This window comes from Hylobates moloch, unplaced genomic scaffold, assembly GCF_009828535.3.
Source record: "Hylobates moloch isolate HMO894 unplaced genomic scaffold, HMol_V3 SCAFFOLD_10, whole genome shotgun sequence".
Taxonomy (NCBI): Eukaryota; Metazoa; Chordata; class Mammalia; order Primates; family Hylobatidae; genus Hylobates; species Hylobates moloch.
The window spans coordinates 72,090,011-72,105,727 of NW_026652285.1; the positions used below are offsets into that span (position 1 = coordinate 72,090,011).

At 39.3% G+C, this 15,717-nt stretch overlaps 1 long non-coding RNA gene across 1 annotated transcript in view; it reads right to left on the minus strand.

The window, feature by feature from the left end:
* LOC131384492 (uncharacterized) overlaps nt 1-15,717 on the minus strand; it is a 57,041-nt gene that overhangs the window by 30,593 nt on the left and 10,731 nt on the right. The window contains exon 2 of the long non-coding RNA XR_009215381.1: nt 14,630-14,755. This is a non-coding gene — a long non-coding RNA (uncharacterized LOC131384492). The remainder of the gene's footprint in view (nt 1-14,629; nt 14,756-15,717) is intronic.

The window sequence follows — 15,717 nt, forward strand, 5'->3', positions numbered from 1 at the left end:
AACTCATCATTTTTTATGGCTGCATAGTATTCCATGGTGTATATGTGCCACATTTTCTTAATCCAGTCTATCATTGACGGACATTTGGGTTGGTTCCAAATCTTTGCTATTGTGAATAGTGCCACAATGAACATACGTGTGCATGTGTCTTTATAGCAGCATGATTTTAATCCTTTGGGTATATGCCCAGTAATGGGATGGCTGGGTCAAATGGTATTTCTAGTTCTAGATCCCTGAGGAATCGCCACACTGTCTTCCACAATGGTTGAACTAGTTTACAGTCCCACCAACAGTGTAAAAGTGTTCCTACTTCTCCACATCCTCTCCAGCACCTGTTGTTTCCTGACTTTTTAATGATCACCATTCTAACTGGTGTGAGATGGTATCTCATAGTGATTTTGATTTGCATTTCTCTGATGACCAGTGATAATGAGCATTTTTTCATGTGTCTGCTGGCTGCATAAATGTCTTCTTTTGAGAAGTGTCTGTTCATATCCTTTGCCCACTTTTTAATGGGGTTGTTTGTTTTTTTTCTTGTAAATTTGTTTGAGTTCTTTGTAGATTCTGGATATTAGCCCTTTGTCAGATGAGGAGATGCAAAAATTTTCTCCCATTCTGTAGGTTGCCTGTTCACTCTGATGACGGTTTCTTTTGCTGTGCAGAAGCTCTTGAGTTTAATTAGATCCCATTTGTCAATTTTGGCTTTTGTTGCCATTGCTTTTGGTGTTTTAGGCATGAAGTCCTTGCCCCTGCCTATGTCCTGAATGGTATTGCCTAGGTTTTCTTCTAGGGTTTTTATGGTTTTAGGTCTAACATTTAAGTCTTTAATCCATCTTGAATTAATTTTTTTATTCAAAAAATGCCTCAGGATGACAAGAAACTTATATATGAACTAGAAGGAAGCTGGGCTCTGCACCCATCTTGGGATACTTGCTCACAATTTGTGAGGAACATACTAAATACGATACCATTTCTATTGTTCTTGCTATGTAACAAACCACTCTAAAAACTTAGTGGCATAAAACAACAATCTTATTGTCCTCATGGTTTCTGTGGATCAGGAATGCGGACAGAGCACAGCAGAAGTGGCTTGTTTACCTTCTCTGATGTCTGGGCCTCAGCTGGGAAGGCTTGAAGGCTGGGAATGACTTGATGGCTGGGGTTGCAGTCATCTAGAGGTGTCTTTGCAGTTGATGCTGGCTGTGGCTGGGACTTCAGTTGGGCTGTCAGCTGGAAAAAATACAGTGGCCTCTCCATGTAGTGTCTCTGTATGAGCTACTTTGGTTTTCCTCACAGCTTGGTGGTGGTGAAACTTTATCACTTTTTATCATCTAACCTAAGTCACATCTAAGTGAAGTCACACGGCATCACTTCTTCCAAAGTCACAAACCCACCCAGATTCTAGGGAAGAGAGTTTAGATTCCACTTCTCTATGAAAAGAGAACAGAAGTCATATTGTCAAAAAAAAAAAAAAAAAAAAAAACGTGGAGTGGGAATTATTCTTTTGATCATCTCTGGAAAATATAATCTGTCTTAGATGAATGGTCCTACTGAATTTCTCTTTTGCCTGAACCTTGGAAAATTCTTCTTATGTCCCTCAATAATTGAGATTCAAAAGCCAAATGAGTAAGGTATTGCTGTATTTGGGAGTTCAATAGGACAGCATTTCTGTAAAAGTTCCATCGGGAAAGATTGGATGGATGATATGTAATCACCGGGAATATGAAAATCTCACAAGACAGAGAGTTAAAGAATAGAAACAAAACAATTTTGGAAAAACCGGAAGCAATGGAAACAGACCCTGCTTGGAGGAGCAATAGAGAAAAATGGGGGCAAAATGAAGACTGGGGAGAAATGGCAGATCAATAAAGGCCACAAAAGAAAAAAAAATAATTTCTGTGAAATATAAATAAACCTTGGGCAAAATTAACCAATCTTAATTTAGAAGCTGGCAGAAAACTTTTTTCAGTTAGGGAGGCCATTAAGTGAAATTATTTGTTGTTAACGTGTATCAACGTTAAGCATTCTGTCATATTTGGGAGTGACAGCTCAAATGAGGATTAGACATAGACCATACTTCTTTTATTTCTTTCTTTTTTTTTTTTTCTTTTTTTGAGACAGAGTCTTACTCTGTTGCCCAGGCTGGCATGATCTCAGTGGCAGTGGCACAATCTCGGCTCATTGCAACCTCCACCTCCTGGGTTCCAGCGATTCTGTTACCTCAGCCTCCCAAGTAGCTGGGACTACAGGCATGCGCTACCATGCCCAGCTAATTTGTGTGTGTGTGTGTGTGTGTGTGTGTGTGTGTGTGTGTGTATATAATATATATAAAATATATATTTATATAAATAAATATATATATATATTTTTTTTTTAGTAGAGACGGGTTTTGCCATGTTGGCCAGGCTAGTCTTGAACTCCTGACCTCAGGTGATCCACCTGCCTCGGCCTCCCAAAAGGCTGGGATCTTACAGGCATGAGCCACTGCGCCTGGCCCTGACATGGACCATACTTCTAAGAGATAGTGATAGCTCAGAACTACACAGTAATCTACTATTATTACATCTTATATATCTGTTCATAGGTATAACACATTCATTATGTATTACACTAAGCTATTCTTGTTTATTTTTTTAAATGTTATATCTTTTACTTATTATGTTAAATATCCAGCCTCCTGATTAGTATGTGTTATCTCTGAATCTAGGTGATACTTCTTGGAGTTTGTCAAACTATTTAGTCATCACTACCTGGAACATTTTAGCACCAGGTGGCAACAGAATCTGAGGCCTGTGATAAAATACTTGGGAGGGAACTAAATACCTAATTAAGAATTTACCTCAAACCTAAGGATAGTCAACAAGGAGAAGCAATTGTATTACTTTCTACTCCCCATGTTTAGATCTCTCTCTCTCTCTCTCTCTCTCTCATTTTAGTGAGTGATTATTCAAATTGAGCATACATCTTATTCCCCTCTCCACCAAACACTCACATATACTCTTGCAGACACAGAGAAGAATCAGTCAGCCAAGTGGACTATGCTGGAAGTTAGCCTCAGAAGAGCAAGAAGTAGGGCAGCCTAGCTCATAGACACCCAGCAGGATAAACCAAATTGGAATCTGTTAGGAAAATCCAGGGCCTAAAGAACAGAGACAAAGTTCAAACACCAATTCCAAAGGGCCAGAAGCAGAACCAAAGTCAGGTAGCAGAATGAAACAAAGAAGAGAGGTCAAGCAAGAGCCAGTAAGACTCTTGCTTTAACAGTGACCTGCCTTTAGCGGTCAGCAAGGGCATGTGTCTGGTTATTTTGAGCTGGCCTAGAGACCAAAGAAACTAGACTCAAGCTGTCTTCTTAAATGTATCCAAGTGTTGAACACATCACCTCTACAAAATTCTCCATTCTATATAGGCTGGCCAAAGAACGGAGGCCTGGCAACCCTTTGCTGGTTTTAACATGCCCTTGCTGGGTAATCCAAATTGGCTGTTTGCAAGCTTGAGGTGACTCCCTCATCAGATGTGAGTGTGAGTGCTAATCTAGTCTTGCCAGAAGACATGGTAGTGATTTGAGATGGCAGTTCCAATTTGCTCTTATTTAAGAAGCAATGCCTTAGTCACTTCAGATTTTGTTTGGCTAGAGCCTGGTACTTAAGCTGTCAACCTGGATAGAGATGCATATTTTTTAAACACAAATACAAAATCATTTCAAAGTCCATTAAACAGATTTTTTTAGTTGGAGAGTAACTCAAAATTGCCAAGCTACTTTATTTTCTGATGCTTTCTTAATCGTGATATAGTTCCAAATAGTATTTTTCAATAATTATAATTTCAAAGCATTTTTTAAAGTGGGTGTTAGAGCTTTTAGGCATTTTCAATTCTTTTTTTCTAGTTGCTATAAAGGCCCAGGATTCAGCCTTGGAACATGTATCAGACTCTCCAATTAGATATCATTATTTGAAGAATCCCTAAAAAGCTTTGAATGAAGTCTATTGTAATCTTTCTTTATTCTTGAAGCTTTCCACATAGCTGCATATTTCATTGCATGGCTGTAAAAATGGTTTTCATGTCATGCGTTTAAAGAAGAAATGGCAGTCTTTGTTCCAAGGAGTATTTCAGAAGATTTACAGGTGTTAACAGGTGGAAAGATTCTGGGTTTTGCTTTTAGGAAGAAAAGACCAACCGAGCGCAGTGGCTCACACCTGTAATCCCAGCACTTTGGCAGGCTGAGGCGGTTGGATCACTTGAGGTCAGGAGCTCAAGACCAGCCTGACCAACATGGTGAAACCCCATCTGTACTAAAAAAAAAAAAAAAAAAAAATTTGCTGGCCATGGTGGTGGACGCCTGTAATCCCAGCTACTCAGAGGCTGAGGCAGGAGAATTGCTTGAACCCAGAAGGCAGAGGTTGCAGTGAGCCAAGATCATACCACTGCACTCCAACCTGGGCAACAGAGTGAGACTCTGTCTCAAAAAAACAAAACAAAACAAAAAAAACAGAAAAGACCTATTGTGGTCAGTAACAGCCTCTTGAGAAGTAGCTGTGCTTATATCTGTCTGGCCTTAGAAACCAAGAGGTGGACTGTCTCACAGAACAGGCATTTGTGGACAACTAGCAACAAGATGGAGTCAAAGTACACCATGGAGAAGGGTTGCTAGGTGCCCAAAGAGGCTTTGAAGGGGCAGTACCCTGGTGTGATCTCCATGTTCCAAGGGCTATATCTCAGGAACCTGATTTAGCAGCATAATGACAGTGGATCAATCTCTCCCTCTCTCCAACCCCCAGATGGACATCCACTAACAAGCTCTGATGTATAAATCAGGAAGTTCATCTATTAACTTATAACTGGGTCTTGGATCTTCCGGTAAGTATATATTTTTTTATCTATAGGCGGATCTACACAGAAAGCCAAATTACTATCAAAAGTCTGTTGCACATAAGCATAGACTCAGTACAAGGGAAGTTAGTGTTTCATAGCTTTATCTTGGATATAGCCCCATGTACATGTCTTAGTAAGGAACAAAGCAGATTAAATCCCTCTCATTTCTTTATCTAAACTTGGTCTAATAGCTTTTCTAGTTCTGACATTTTATATTTAATTTCACTTGATTTCCATTGTCTTCTGGTGCAAATGGAAGCATAACAGGAACTCAGAAGGGTCAGACAAACCACAAGAGCAGAGAACTGTGTCTCAAGATATATGAGGAAGAAGAAAGAGTGCCCTTAACTACTTTGCCTGACTTCAGATCTCTAGACACAGATAAATTATACCATCATGTGCAAGAAACATAGATAGTTTTAGGAATCCTCAGAGACATTTGGAGACATTATAGAGATGAGAAGAGGTGCTTGAACCCTAAAAACAAACAAACGTTCTGATTTTCTAAATAAAGAAATAATCTGAGCCAGAAAGGACAGGAAAGTAAGTTTCAGGCGAATCTCTGACATAGTTTAAGTAGATTACTGAGCACAGAAAAGAATGCAGTGATCTCCAGGAAGCAGCATGAGTTCAGTACAAATGCCTCAGCCATACCAGTTCACCATTTACTATTTACTTTTCAGACATATTTATTTATTAGTTTGTCAGATTTAAGATTTGAGCCCATATTTAAATAATAAGATCAACTGGATGATATTTTCTTTCTTTGTTGCAAATCAGTTAATGTAGCAGCAATATTTGTTGATCAGAAGTCTGGGTTAAATCCTTTAGTGAGTCCATCCCAACCAGGTGCCACATGTGCCACTCTGCCTTCTGTAGTAGAATTGGAAGGCAACATTTCAGTTCCAGTGAAACTATATTGCCTTTATTTGGAACATCTCTAAATTCCTCTTTCAGAATTTTCTTCTGAAGTTTACTTTTTATTTTCACAGGCAGAAAGTCACTGCCCTTTGGAGAACAGATGTTTACCTTTTCCAGAAACAGTCAGTTCTATCAGAAACAAAAAGAGATAAACTTTGATCACCTAGTCAGTTGAAGGATGGGGTAGAGGGAAAGAGGAATGCAAAGATTAGGGTATACATATAAACAAAAAAAAAAAAAAAAAAACAACAATTTAGTTGTGGGTCTTGTAAATTGGCCCTAAAAGCAATCTCTAAAGAGAAATTTTTAATAGAGAAAAATGTCCTTAATACTTTCCAAATTCTTAAATATTATCTTGCTTTCAAATGTTTAAAAATGTAAGTTTAAAATGATAAGGCAGATTGAACACAGAAATACATACAGACTTCTCTATACCTTCCTTTCTTCTGATCTAGCAATGTAATCCAAGCATTATAAGTAACTTTTAGTTAAAGAACAGATTTCATTTCATTTCAAATGAATTTTTATATGTATGATTTTTAAAATCAGGATAGCAGATTTTATCTTCTAACGTTCTGATAGGCTATAAATCATAGCTCCTTTATTTAAACTTAAACAGAATTTTAAAAACACATGGGAACAAAGATTTAGGTAGTTTTAAGTTTGTATCTTTTGTTAAATTCTTTTGAAAGCAGAATTCAAACTTCAAATGCACAAATGTTGTTGCTGATAGGTTCACATCGTATTCAAGTGTTATGTTATACATGACTTTAACAGAATTTTAAGTTAGGAGATGAGCAGTAATGTTAGAAAATAACATCTGTAACATTACTTTTCCAATATACCTCATCCATGCAAATGTCTCCTATGGACATTTCAAATAATCTTCAACAAAAGTTAATTAAATAAGAAATAAAAAATAAGAAATGATATTTATCTATTTATAATGAATCTTTTTCCTGATTTACAAAACTACATATAATTCAACAACATTTTATAAAAGCAAGGGAAGGACTAAAAATAAAGTGAATGTGGGAAAAATTAGCCAGGGCTGAAGCAGGGATTCCTATTCATTGTTTGAAGTCCTATGTACTTGGTTAAATTTAGCTTAGGCTTTCTAACAGTCATTGCAAAGAAGGAAACAATCAGTTCCATTATTCACAAGTTTTTTAATGTCAGTGTGGCGATTCCTCAGGGATCTAGAACTAGAAATACCATTTGACCCAGCCATCCCATTACTGAGTATATACCCAAAGGACTATAAATCATGCTGCTATAAAGACACATGCACACGTATGTTTATTGCGGCACTATTCACAATAGCAAAGAGTTGGAACCAACCCAAATGTCCAACAACGATAGACTGGATTAAGAAAATGTGGCACATATACACCATGGAATACTATGCAGCCATAAAAAATGATGAGTTCATGTCCTTTGTAGGGACATGGATGAAACTGGAAAACATCATTCTCAGTAAACTATCGCAAGGACAAAAAACCAAACACCGCATGTTCTCACTCATAGGTGGAAATTGAACAATGAGAACTCATGGACACAGGAAGGGGAACATCACACTCCGGGGACTGTTGTGGGGTGCAGGGAGGGGGGAGGGACAGCATTAGGAGATATACCTAATGCTAAATGACGAGTTAATGGGTGCAGGAAATCAACATGGCACATGGATACATATGTAACAAACCTGCACATTGTGCACATGTACCCTAAAACCTAAAGTATAATTTAAAAAAAAAAAAAAAGTGCTATGTAGAGGGGTACAACACTCCAGGTTCTTGAAGGCTGGGGCTTGCGGAGCTCAATCATCTGCTAGCCAAAAATACTTCCTGGTGGTAAGCTGGTTGAAAGCTGAATTAAATACTGTATTTTGTCAGGAGGGCCTAAAATATGTCATTCCTCTGCTCTAAAACCTTCCAGTGGCTCTCCACTGCCTATACATTAACTATACATTTCTTGATCTGATATTTGAAGCCATCCTCAAAACCAAGTCAAGGTGAGCTCCCTGAAGGCAGATAGCATTTCTTATTCAATATCGTATTACTAGCATTGTCGCAGGTCTAGTGACAATGTAGGTGTCAACAGATGCTCAGAAACAACTCTTTTATACAGGGATTCTCAATCACCCAAGAAAATTGGCAGAAACCTCTCCAGTCCTCTTTTCTCTACCTGTAAGGCCTTCCCTTGCCAGCTCTGCCAGTTAAATGCTGGCCAATTTCTTCAAAATCGATAATAATATCTTCATCACCAATAATAGCTACAATAACATCACTTTGTATTTGTATTGTGCAGACACAAAAAATCCAATTCTATTCTCATAATCAGCCTTGTTTTGTAGTCAGGGCAGGGATCATGGTCCTGGCTCCACAATGCAGAAACCACATCTTGTACAAGATCATATCCTTATTAAATGGGAGATAACATTTCCTCCTGATTTCCACAACAGGTTGTGGTCTCTTTCTCTTCTTCAAACCCTTGTGGCATTCAGTTTGGCATCTATTATCAAAATAACTCCATTCATTTTATATAGTCCTTCATAAAAAATGGTTTCTCATCCAAAATTCCTATTTTTTTGATTTTTACAATTCATTTGGAAAAAATTAATCCTCTCCTTACTGTGAGGACCCTGCTGCTTTCTCTGCTCTCTCTAAAAATATAAAAAGTGAAAGCTACTCAGTAGATTTCACCACCATCACTGCATTCATTTTATTGTCTGCCAAGAACAATAGAAACTAACATTTTTAAGGTTCCTACTCTCTGGAAGGTTCTGGGATAATTTTTAAATAGATAATACTGCTTTATTTTACTTCTTTGCCCTTAGACTGTTAAATTTCACACACACACACACCCTGAAACGGCCCTAATCTGAAAATAAAGTTATGTACTCTCCTGCTCTATGGACACTTTGACCAATGGGGAAAGAGAAGAGGAGTACTGGTGATGAAAAGGAATTTAAATCCTTTCTGAAACTCCGCCACAGTGACTGATTTAAGAACCAAGTCTAGCTGGAGTCCATCAGGGGGATCCAGAATGCGTTGACAAGAGCTGCCAGTTAGGGGAATTTCTGGTGAAGACATCCTCAGGTAGGAAAAGACTCCAGCAGATAGATTTTGATAAGGAGACTCTTCATCCTTCACCTTGGTTCTGAGTGACAGCTCCAAGCCAGAAGAAGGCTGGAGAACAGAAGCAAAGTGGAGGCCACCACCAGAAATCTTTTGGGTTTGAGGACTGGAAAGTCCCTGTGCTAAGATGCAGCACTACACAACTCCAGGGGGCACTCTTCACATGGCCCATACTGTGCACATGGCCTTGGAGTTATGCAACATGGGGTCCTCCTCATGGTATCTGGCCCTGTTCTCCCATTCCATTGACTGCACGTCACAGGGGACATCCATGTCGAGACCCTCAAGGGAACTGGGAACTTTCAAGCTTTCATTACTCATTTCATGATTTGGTGCTTGGCATTTTGATTTCAGTTCACTTTATGGCTTCCTTGAATAAGATTTTAAAGATGTCTATGATGGGGAGCACTGAGATTCTCTAGACATGCTAAGCAGGAACTCAAAGGTGAGTATCATGCCAATTGTGTGATTCCTCCCATAGCGTAACTCAGGCTCCTGATGGCAAAGATTTTTTTGGAAAAAAGGTCAACTTCACCCAGACTGTGTGATCTCCATTCTTTTAGCTATGTTTTTCTGTGAAAAGCATTACCTTTTGAGAAAAGCAAATTAGAAATTATTCTAACTTATATATGGGGCCCAGCAATAATTTCCCATCCACCCTTCAGGTTTGTAGTTCCCAAAACTGACTATACTTTAGAATTGTTTACAGAAAATATATTGACACCTGATTTCTACTCCAGGACAAGTAAGTCAAGATCTCTGAAGGTGGGGCCCAGGCAACTACATCTTTTTGGTTTTTTTTGAGACGGAGTCTCACACTGTCGTAGGACTGGAGTGCAATGGCGCGATCTCGGCTCACTGTAACCTCCACCTCCCAGGTTCAAGTGATTCTCCTGCTGAAGCCTCCGGAGTAGCTGGGATTACAGGTGCGCCCCAGCATGCCCGGCTAATTTTTTGTATTTTTAGTAGAGACGGGAGTTCACTATGTTGGCCAGGCTGTTCTCGAATTTCTAACCTTGTGATCCACCCGCCTCGGCTTCCCAAAGTGCTGGGAGCAACTACATCTTTTATAAGGTTTCTACGTGATTCGCTGTGCTGTCAGGGTGGTGACCCTGTGCCTTGGGTAGTTTTTTAATTCTTCCTCTAATCTCAGCCTCAGTGATAAATTGAGCTTCAGAAGGTTTGCTCAGCTGGAGAAACTCAGTTATGAAACTGGAGAGGACAATAATGAGAACACAAAGGCAATGAGACGAACAGGTCATTTAAAACAAATATTTATCAAGTGCCACATTCCCGGTCATGTACCAGGTGCTGGGAACACAAAATAATTATGACAAAGTCCCTGCCCTCAAAAAGTTTCTGCTCTAGCTGGAAAGACGGGTATGTGAATTACTATAACACAGAGCAAAATTAAATCAAGGTATTATGGGAGCACAGGCTGGGGAAATGAGGGAAGGTTTTGGAGGAGAAAATACATTTGAGGTAGGTCTTCAAGGAGGGATAAAGTTCTGATCAACGGAAAAGAGGCAGAGGCATTCCAAAGAGGTATAGCTTGAGCAAATGCATAGAGGCAAGAAAGTGGATGGGATATTGAAAAATTATAGGAACCTGGTTCAGAAAATAGCCTATGAGGCTGGAGGTTTTTATTTTTTAATTATTCCTTTTAAAATTTTCTGTAGAGATGGGGTCTCATGTTGCCCAGGCTGGTCTCAAACTCCTGGACTCAAGCGATCCTCCTGCCTCAGCTTCCCAAAGTGCTTGGGTTACAGACGTGAGCCACTGCACCTGGTGAGGCTGGAGATTTAAATTTAAATGTGAAGCCAGGCACATTTGTGCTATAATCGCACCTGTGAAAAGCCACTGCACTCCAGCCTGGGCAATATAGCGAGACCCTGTCTCTTAAAATGTTTTTGAAATTTAAAAAAAAATTGGGGAAGGCCTCGGAAGCCCCCATAAGTAATCTGTAGGTGTTATGAGTTTGTGAGTCTACACGGTATGTGTCTTAGATGGAGAGAACACAACAAAGATAAAAACCAAATTGTGCCATGATAAGATCTGAAACAAATAGAAACATGATCAATATGAACTTTGATAAATACATCTGAGGTAGTTACTCATCCTGTTTTCGGGCAGCCTTCTCTGATTTTATGCTTTAGCACTTGTAGGCGCTAACTATGAGGCAGAAAGCTGCACAGACATGCCACTTAAATTATTCATCCTAAATCAAGTTGAGTTTCAGAGTCTCCTCTTGTTACTCCCACTACTCTGAGGGAGCTGGACACACCACTGTTGCATTTTTTTCCGTGCTTTTTACATATGTTCTCTCTGTTGAGAATGCTATTTCTTCCTTCTGTGATAATGCTCATGTACTGACTAAACTCTTAAGTTGCCAGCTCTGTGTGTCTTTCTATAGCATTTTTGTAGGGACAGCTAATCTAACAGTTATTAATTATACTGTATTTAGTAACATGTCTGTGTTCCCTCCCAGACTGTGAACCCTGGAAGACAGAAACAGGATCTTTTTAAACTTTCAATCACCAGGACTCAGCACAGTGGCTGACATGCTGGTGGTGCAGACTGAATGAGTGAATGAGAAAGCATTTGCCAGATGTTGGAAAGATTTAAACTTACCAATTATGTCTTTTAATATTTAGGTACTGGGATTCAGGAAATTTTTTTCCATATTTAAAACCATTTGCTCAGATTCAAAACACTTCTCTTCTGAAGTGTTCACTTATATAAGCAAAATGACAGTTGCTGAACCTATCAATTTATTTCCATGAAACAAGCAACATTTCTCTCTTTAGTACTAATCTGCCAAGGAAATATTAAAGTTAATGTATCTTTGGCTAGAAATATAAATATTACTCAAAAAGCTCCTAAAAACAACTGAAGCCTACAAAAGGGGAAAAAATCCCCTAAGGGATATGACAATAGAATTTGGGGCTTCCTGGGATAAGAGGAGAGAGGGTGGTGCTCTTTGTGAATTTTGACGATTTCCAATTCCTTAAATGTATTCCACTACTTGAGGGATTAAAAGGTTTACTGGTGAGAGTGTCAGTTGTCAAAGGACAGAGAATAGATTCTATAATCCTGTAAAAGAGAGCTCCAACAGCTTCTCCGACAGGAATCTTGAAATATTTGTTATCTCAGGAATAATTTTGCCCTATTGTTATACTTCCTTGGTTCTTTAACAATCCTGTTGCTCCCGGAAGAAATAACATGTTTAAGGAAATTAATTTTTGCACCATTGCTCCCGAATTCTATTTGTAAGGCACCTTGTCTATTACTCCGTGCATTTGTACTGGTTTTTGCCTCATGTATTTTGATGCTCTGTTGTCAGGTGTGTACACATTAAGGATTGTTTTGTCCTCTTGGAGAATTGAACCATTTATCATTAGGTAAGTGCTCTTCCTCATCCCTGATAATTTTCCTTGTTCTGAAGTCTGCATTGACTGCAATTAATAGAGCTACTCCAGCTTTCTTTTGAATAGTGTTAGCATATATTATGGGTTGAATTGTGTCCCCTCCCCCAGATTTTTATTGTTGAAGTTCTAACTCCCAATACCTCAGAATGTGACTTGTATATTTGGATACGGGCTCTTTAAAGAGGTATAAGATTAAAATAAGGTCATAAGAATGGGCCCTAATCCACTATGGTTAGTGTCCTTATATGAAGAGGAAATTCGGACACAGACATGAACAGAGGGAACTCTATATTCTTCTCAAGAGGGAGAAGATGGCCATCTACAAGCCAAGGAGAGAGGCTAAGAACAGATCCTTCCCTCATGATCCTCAGAAAAAATAATTCTGCCAACACCTTGATCTCAGACTTCTAACCTCCAGATTGTGAGAACATAAATTTCCCTTGTTTAAGCCACCAATTTCTAGAACTTTGTTATGGAAGCCCTATCTAATGAATACGGCATGGTATCTCTTCCACCATTCCATTACTTTTAACCTACTTGTGTCTTTATAGAGTGAGTTTCTTGTAGACAACATATGGGTCTTGTTTTTTATTGTCTGACAACCACACTCACAAAAAATTGATATATTTGGACAATTCACACTTAAAGTGGCTATTGATGCATTTGGTTTAACATCTACATGTTCCTAATGTTTTCTACTCATTGCATTTGTTCTTTGTTTATTTTTGCTCCCCCTTCTTTTCTATCTTCTTTTGCATATCAATTACACTTCTTTTTGAATTTTTTAAGTAGTTGCCCTAGAGTTTCCAATATACATTCACAACTAATCTAAGTCCACTTTCAAGTAACAAAATGCCACTCTAGAGGTAGTGCAGTTACCTTATTCCCAATTCCTCCCTCCCATCCCTTAAAGCATTTATGCCATTCATTTGACTTATCCATAAGCTATCATCACCCAATATATTGTTACTGTTATTACTTTAAACAGAGAGCTGAAAGGTTTAAAGCACTGGAGGGACAACAGGACACATACCAAATTACTGTACTAAAATGTAGACTGATGGGTCAAAAAAACCAGAAAGTCCACATTATAAGGTAGTCATTTGGAGGAAGGAGGCATTAAATCTAGAAATTCTAGAAATATTAGGAGAGGCCATAGTTGGTATGAATATGCAAAGATGAGTATGATTTGGACATGCTTAGAGGGAAGAGCAATTGGTAGAGAATATCCCAGGTGGAAGGCACAGGATGGGACTGGGGAAAGGATTGGGATTAAAAAACACTGAGAATTTCAATTTGGTTAGAACTAAAGATGTGTGATGGAAAGTAATTGGAAATAAAGTTAGAAAATAAGGTTGGGCTCATGTGGAATTTCTATTAACTTGCATGTGTGTTCATCTATCATGTGATATTGACATTCATAATAATAATAACTAAGGTACTACAAAATCCAAAGTGCCTTGTAAACTGCTAAGGTAAAAATAACATTTAATATAATTTTAATGCTGTTTGTTTACTGTGTTCTCATTGTAAGCATAGTGTAAAGCTCCATTTTTGAGGAGGAGTTAGGATGGTAAGGGATGTGAATAAGAGGAATTAAAGTCAGTGAACAAAGCAAAAATTACATAGTCCAAATTACCCTAGAAAATTCTTTAAATTGCCCAAAAGGTTCATTAAGCATGACTTTATAAATACTATTTTATGCAGTAATTCTTAGGCACACTAAGTTGTAAGAATAACTAAACTAGCTAATCTAAAGAACAAAAAGGGGAAGAGGGAAAAAGGGAACGAAATTTATAAGCAGATTTCTAGGCATTTAAGCCACTCCATATATATAAAATGATTATCAAATTCCTCTGTAGTGAATGGGAAAGTGTTTACTCATTTGGGTTTGCTATAAAGCCTCTTTAACCTTACTATATATATGAACAGACTGTTTGGTGATGGTGTGTGTGGTGGCAGAGGACAATAAAGCAGACAGTGGTGAGGTTTAAGTACTAAAGTCAGTGGATTCATTATATAGATGTTTAAATTGATATATAAGATAGTAGAAACATGGGATTTTGTGTCTACAATAGTTAGAATTATCTAGATTGAAAGTAGAAGTTCATTTGAGCTAGTTAAAACAAAGAAAAATGAGGGATAGATTGGAGGGAGGTGGAGCCAGACACCTTCAATGAACATCTCTCCTCCAGGAATAGCAAAGTGAAAAACTATCCACACAAGAAAGCCCCGTTGTAAGAACCAAAAATCAGTGAGTGATCACAGTACCTGGTTTAAACAGCTTATCAAGAAAGGGCACTGAAGAGGGTAGGAAAGACAGTCTTGAATTGCTGACACCACACCTCCTCCATTCTCCAGCAGCAGCCGCGTGGTGAGGAGAGAGAACCTGTATGCCTGGGGGAGGAAGAGCACAGTGATTGTGAGACTTTGCATTGGAACTCAGTGCTGCCTGTCATAGTGGAAAGCAACACAAGAAAGAATTTAGCTGGTGCTCACAGAGGGAGCATTTAGACCAGCCCTAGCCAGAGGGGGATCATCCATCCCCAAAGTCAGAACCTGAGTTCCAGCAAGCCACATGACCATGGGCTAAAGTGCTCTAGGACCCTAAATAAACATGAAAAGCAGTCTAAGCAACAAGGACTGCATTTCCTGGGCAAGTCCTGGTACTGTGCTGGACTCAGAGCCAGTGGACCTGGGGGGCACGTGACCTAGTGAGACGCCAGCTGGGGTGGCCAAGGGAGTGCTTGTGTCAAACCTCCCTTAACCCTGGGCAGCACAGCTTGCAGCTCCAAAAGAGACTCCTTCCTTCCACTTGAGGAGAGGAGAGAGAAGAGCAAAGAAGACTCTGTCTTGCAACTTGTATACCATCTCGGCCACAGTAGAACAGGGTACTAGGAAGAGTCCTGAAGCCCCAAAACCAGTCCTAGTTCCTGAACAACATTTCTAGACACTGTGGGCCAGAGGGGACCCTCTGCCTTAAACTGAAGGACACAGTTATGGCAGGATTCATCTCTTGCTGACTAAAGAGCACTTGGGTCTTGAATAAACACCAGTGGCAGCAAGGCAGTACTTGTCACAGGACTTGGATGAGATTGAGTGCTATGCTAGCTTCAGGTGTGACCCAGCACATTCCTAGCTGTAGTGGCTATGGAGAGAGACTCCTTTGGTTTAACGAAAGGAGAGGGAAGAGTAAGCCTTGCAGCTAGCTTGGCCACAGTAAGGTAAAGCACCAAGTGGGCTCCTGGGGTCTCTGATTCCAGGACTTTGCTCCTGGATGGTACTTCTCAACTAACCCTGGGCCAGAGGGGAGCACACTGCCCTAAAGAGAGACCCAGGCCTGGCAGCATTCACTGCAA